This window comes from Artemia sp. Qi Xiang Cuo, chromosome 13 (assembly GCF_049724085.1).
Source record: "Artemia sp. Qi Xiang Cuo chromosome 13, ASM4972408v1, whole genome shotgun sequence".
Classification (NCBI taxonomy): domain Eukaryota; kingdom Metazoa; phylum Arthropoda; class Branchiopoda; order Anostraca; family Artemiidae; genus Artemia; species Artemia sp. Qi Xiang Cuo.
This window is the reverse complement of record NC_142806.1, coordinates 61,626,939-61,633,592: the sequence shown is the minus strand read 5'-3', so window position 1 is coordinate 61,633,592 and position 6,654 is coordinate 61,626,939.

Below are 6,654 nucleotides of genomic sequence, written 5' to 3'. Positions count from 1 at the left end.
TTTCTTCTCATGAAAATTCTTACAGAAAACTCCCATGCAAAATATTTCCGTATGTTTCCCAATGACAAATACTATCTGTAAGCAATAGACAAATCAAAAAACTTAAAAAGGAACTGAAGCTTCTGCAATGGGGTTATCTGATTGTTTTGTAGCTAGGAAGAGAGGGATATACCTCAAAGGGTACATTTTGATGCCAAAACATGTCAGCTCTTATTGAGCCTTCAAATAAATACAGAATTAGCTCTAAGGGAGAGACGACAGGAGAATGGAGGAAGAAATTGTTTGATAATCCCCAGGCATTTCTATTTTTTTTTTTTTTTTTTTATAAGCCGAAATTTATTGGAGACTAACCAACCGCAAAAGGTATTTTTTTTGGGAGGGAGGGGGGAGATTTTACACGGGTAAGTATTTTCTGAGGGGATCGTCTTCCGTGAGATGTTATTTTCCGCGGGATATTTTCCTCAAGGGATGTTTTTGACGGGAGGGGGGAGTGTATACGGCGGCTCTCACTGTCCACATACTGTAATTTTTTTTTTAACACTTTGCTTATTTTGTTGTTTTCATTTTGTGGTATTTTCTACGCTCGTAGTGGGTTATCGTTTGGTTTGAAAAAGGTTAATTACCTGCTTTGACGGACCCGACACAAAAGCTACTTTCTCTTTGTGTTTGGGAACTTTTTGTTTGATTTGTTTTTTCTTAGATGAATCAGGCCTTTCCTGAACGTTGAGTAATAAAAATCTTTACTGAAAATATCGGAACTTTGAGAATTTACATAACAAAAAGTCGCTTTCGGTTGCGCTTTCTTTAAATTAATTAAAAAGATTCTTTCGAAAAACAATCTTTTAAAGAAAAGTAAAGAGCCATATTAAACCAAAGACTAGCAAAAATAAATTTCTATTATAATTCAAACCCAAAATGATCAGAAATTACTACAAAAAAAGTAAACCCAAAACGAACAAAAGTTAAAACAAACGATCATTGAAAACATGGGGGTTTGGGGAAAACAAAAAAAGGGGCTATAGGGTTACATGCTGAACCCCCTTTCTAACAAGCCTCCATTTAACTCAAGTTTCCCTTAACCCAACCCTCTTTTAAATCAAATCCTGAACCTAAGTCAAGGCCTAAAAATAAGTTTGAACTAAGGCTGATTAAAAGCTCAAAATCTATTTCTCGCTTCATTTGCGGTTTCTAAGTTGTATCACTCATCAGTATATCCCCTAAACCCTGTAAATTGAATGAAACTTTCAGGATTGGGCCTATCTCCAAAAGCAAGGCCCGATAAAGTATTTATTTTGGTTTTATTACAAACTTTGAACTTTTCATCAGTTCGAAGTCCCCCCACCCACAACTTATCCTGAAAGGTCTAACTTATTAATGGAAAACGTTCTTGAGATATTGCTGTGTAACCCTTTTGAGAATGTGCATAATCATAGTCAATTTGATTCAATTCAATATCCGCCAAAATATTCCTTGACAGCTTCACCTTAGCTTGCGTAGTAGCAGTAGTAGAATTAGTAGCAGTATGCACATAGCCCCTTTTATTTTCTTTAACACACAAAACTGTCCCTAGGATATTGCTGACGTGCCCTTTTGACAACCTGAATACAGATGGTGTAATGTGATTCAGTTCACCTTCCACCCTCAATATTCCCTGAAAATTCCACCTTCATACCGTTCGTTACCGTTAGTCACAGCTGTAATGGTAGTCCCAGTAATAGTAGTAGGCCGAAATATTCCTTGACAGCTTCAACTTCATACCCTGAGCTTGCGCAGCAGCAGTAGTAGAATTAGTAGGAGTATGCACAAAGCCCCTTTTATTTTCTTCAACGTTTTTTTCAGCACACCAAACCGTCCCTAGGATATTGCTGATGCGCCCTTTTGACAACTTGTATACAGATGGCGTGATGTGATTCAGTTCACCTTCCACCCTCAATATCCCCTAAAAATTCCACCTTCATACCGTTCATTACCGTTAGGTACAGCTGTAATGGTAGTCCCAGTAATAGTATTAGGCCGAAATATTCCTTGACAACTTCACCTTAATACCCTGAGCTAGCGTAGTAGCAGTAGTAGAATTAGTAGTAGTATACACATAGCCCCTTTTATTTTCTTCAACATTTTTTTCAACACACCAAACTGTCCCAGGGATATTGCTGATGCGCCCTTTTGACAACCTGTATACTGGTGTCGTAATGTGATTCAGTTCAGCTCCCACCCTCGATATTCCCTGAAATGTGTACCTTCATACACATCATTATTGTTAGGTACAGCTGTAATGGTAGTCCCAGTAATAGTATTAGCAGTAGTATTAACACTAATAGCACTAGTGCTAGAAGCAGCAGTAGTATTAACATATTGTCTTTTGGTCAGCTGAAGATTCCTCTCATCAAGTTCTAGAATCTTCAATTTAATACAATTAGTTGTTGCTATCCCATTGCCGATATATCCTTTTGATCACCTACACGTAGATCCTTAATTTTCATCTTAATACTTTTAGCTTACAAGTGGTTGCAATAGAAGTACCAGTGGAACTAGTAGTAATAGTAGTTGTTGTAGTAGCAGCAGTAGTAAATGTAATTAAAATAGTAATAGCATTAGCAGTAGCATCCACAGGGTCAGATTTAAAGCTTTGACGGTTAAGAAGCAAGCGTTTTTGCCGCTCCGTTTTTGCAGGATTTTCGGGGTTATTCCCAAAAATTCGGGGCTAATGGAAGCAATTAACAGAACACAACTGATGAGCGAAAAAGTGATGAAAGAGAGGGGTAATACCGAACGCTCAGCTACCATTCTTGGGAGAAATCTGACAGTTTATAAGTGACCATGGAATTCCTGTGTTGTTTTAAAGTCACTTTTCTGTGAATAGGCAGCCTGACGGCAGAGTGCACCTGGCGACGATAAATCACATCAGTACTGTTTTTTTCAGGAAAAAATTAATCAGTTATGATTTATTGCTCCCCCTGGCATTATGCGCCCCTAGTTCCGGACCTAGGGAGCTAGTGGTAAATCCAGGCCTGAGCGTGCATATATTTCCTTTTGGTGAATTGACTTTCCCTTTAAGCACTCTCTGAAAGTTCCAATTTAATACACAAATCCCTTTCGAGATACGCCATTTTGAAAATCTGCATTCACTTAGTGTCTTTTGATTTAGTTCAAGTCCCCCCTCAAACACCCCATTGTGTCAAATTTTCAATTTAATATGCGTAGCCTTAATAATGCTAGTTTAATAGTAGTAGAGGTCGTAGTAGGAGCAGTAGTTGTAATAATAGTGTTAAATTAGTAGTAGTAGCAACAGTAGTAGCAGCAGTATCAATAGCGGTAGTAGCAGGTAGATGCCCTAGAAGTTTCATCGTGATACGCTAAGCCGTTCCAAAAAACAAAAAAAATTACTGATACACCTGTATCAGCAATCTGTATGTTATTGCAAGTTACCAATTTTTAAAATTTAAGGTTTTTATAGAAGTGAGGGTCGTAAAAACTTTGAAGGAGGCTTATTCGATTGGAAATTGGAAGTTCAAGTTCAATTTTAAAGAAGCAAAGGTAATCAGAGGACAATCAGCCTTTCAATCTTAACCGACATCCCCCCCCCTCAAAAACACATCCCATCAAAATAAGAATAAACATTTTGTTCAAAATAATCTAAAGGTCAAATAACCATTCCTTTGGGGTTAACAACCCCAGCAGCAGCATCTGGGACAAGGACTGTAAGTTCAGCTAGTTGCTCATTGCTAACACATAAGGTTTTTGCAAAAAAAAAATTTGTATGATTTTTTTTTTTTTGGGGGGGGGCTAATTCGATTGGAAATCAAAATTTCCAGTGCACTTTTTCAGAGTTAAAAGTGAGCGGAGGGTTTCTGCCCCACCCTATTTTTCCCAAAATACATCCGATGTAAATTTTGAGACGGTCATTTTGTTTAAAACAGTTCAAAGGTTAAATAAGTATGCCATAGTTAAATAACTATTGTTCATAACCCTCAGCCTCTGGTGCAAAGGCTGTAAGTTATACAAGTTGCCTATTGTTAAGCTTTTTTATCAAGAAAAGAGAGGCATGTTTGATCCTATAAATAAAAAAAGTATGCAGCATTAAGGTCAAACCTTAGGAAAATGTCAAGAAGAATGCCGAACACAATCAAAAAGCATTTATTCCTTTATTGGTTGTGAAAAGGAAATACGAGGAATATTTACAATGGATGATGGTATCAGCCTTCCCATTGTTCGGAAATATCTAAGAGCATCTTCAACTAAATCAAGAGGTACTATGTGCATCCAGTTTTAAAAGATGTTGTATCTGCAATGGGTCGAGAAGAGCTAAGGGTATAAACCTGAGGGTATGAAGTTAAAACTTTCAGGGCAAGTTGAAGGAATGTCGAAGAAAAAGGCTGGAGTGCAACCAGTCCCCCTCCCATGTCCTTTTTAGCTACAATGTCTTCAAAGACATCTGATCAAAATTTGCTATCTCTATTCACAAAGGTCCAATATTTTTAACATATTTGTTTATTACTTAACGTCCAGAAAGGTTTGATTCACCTAAAAAAAAGAGAAATAAATCAGCTTTAATGACCTGACATCGGATCTTCTTTTTCTTTTGAAAAAATTAAACAAAGCTTTTTCATGAATACTTTTGACAGGCGTTTATATCATGAATTTAAGAAAGAAACAATTTCAATAAGGTTGAACATGTAAAAATTCTAACTTGTGTTTTACCCAATGATATTGCCTAATATTTTTAGAGAACTGAAAATCTGAGTTCAGTGGTTCAGTTGTACTATGGTTCAATTACACGAGGGATCAGTTGCACGGTGGTTGAGTTGCACGATGGTTCAGTTACACGGTAGTTCAGTTGCACGGTGGTTCAATTGTATAGTGGTTCAGTTGCACGGGGGTTCAGTTGCACGGTGGTTCAGTTACACGGTGGTTCAGTTGTACGGTGGTTCAGTTGCACGGGGGTTCAGTTAGACGGGGGTTTAGTTACATAGGCATTCAGTTAAATGGGGTTGAGTTGCACGGGGGTTTAGTTACACGAGGGTTTAGTTAAATGGAGTTCAGTTGCCTGGTGTTTCAGTTACACGAGGGTTCAGTTGCACGGGGATTCGGTTATACGGGGGTTCAGTTGCACGGTGGTTCAGTTGTCCGGTGATTCAGTGGCATGGTGGCTCAGTTACACGGTTGTTCAGTTACAGGGGTTTAGTTGCTTGTGGTTCAGTTTCACGCACACCAGTAGTAGCATTAGCAGTAGTAGTGCTAGTAGAAGTTGTAGTAGTAGTAGTGGTAGTAGGAGCAGTAGTATTAGCAGTAGTACTAGTATAAGTAGTAATAGCAGTAGTAGTAGTTGTAGAAGTGGTAGTAGTAGTAGTAGTATTAGTAGTACTAGTAATAGTAGTAGTTGTAGTAGCCGTAATAGTAGTAGTAGCAGCAGTAGTAGTAGTTTTAGTAGTAGTAGTATTAGTAGTAGTACTAGTAGATATAGTAGTAGTAGTAGTGGTAGTGCATTGGTAGTAGTAGTAGAAGTAATAGCAGCAGTAGTAGTATTAGTAATAATAGTAGTAGTAGTAGTAGTAGTGGTAGTAGTATTTATAGGAGTAGTAGCAGTAGTACTAATAGTAGTAGTAGTACTAGTACTAGCAGTAGCAGTAGTAGAAGTATTAGTAGCGGTAATTACAGTAATAGCACTAGCAATAGCAGCAGTAAGCAGTATGCACATCTTGATGTAAAAGTACCCTTATGGTCATTTGTACATATCCCTCATAATTTTTGACAGCCTGTATGAATCACTTCTGACAGCCTGTTTGCTTATCGTGAGTTTTGACTTAGTTCAGCTTCCCTCTCAACATTTCCTGAAATGTTCAACTTTATGCCTTAGTAGCAGTCGGAGCAGAAGTAGTAGTTGTAGTAGTAACAGTAGTAGTAATTGCAATAGCATGCACATATTGCCTTTTGGTCTATTGATTCCCATCATCCTTCCCTGGAAATTGCACTGTTCCTGTAATACGCCCCTTTGACAACCTGCATGCACTTACCGTGTTTTTATTTAGCTCAATATTCTCCTTATAACGTCCCCTGAAAGCTTCGCTTTAATGCTATTTGTCTTTAAGGGCACCCAGGATCAAATATACCCTCATTTCTCAATTAAAAACAGTATACGTAAGCAACGGTTAAACTGCATAACTTAAAGCCCTTAACCCAGCCTTACGAATTGCTATTGTGCTGCCTATGACAAAAGTAATTATACCGTAGCAACAAGGCCATATCCAGGGGAAAGGGGTAACGGGTTTGACCCCCCCCCCCTCACCGAAATGTTTGTCCCAATCTTAAAAACTTAACAAAAATGAATATAAACAATGTTTTTATGCGTTTTTAAGTTTTTTAATCCCCCCCCCCGAAAATATCCTAGATACGGCACTGCGTAGCAAAGTGAAAATGTCTGTCTGTTTGTGATGGAGAGTACCAAATTTTGTCCCCAGGTCTCAGTTTTATTTTGGATCACGAATTGAAGAACCGTAGCTCATCACTTGGTGTTTTCTTCCGAAACCATTGTGAAACTGGCTAATTCACATTAACTAATCAATTTTCAAGAACAGAAGATTTTGGGATCCGTTTTATTTGCGTATATTCATAACTTCGGAGAGAAGGACGTCATTCGAGGAAATATCATGTTTT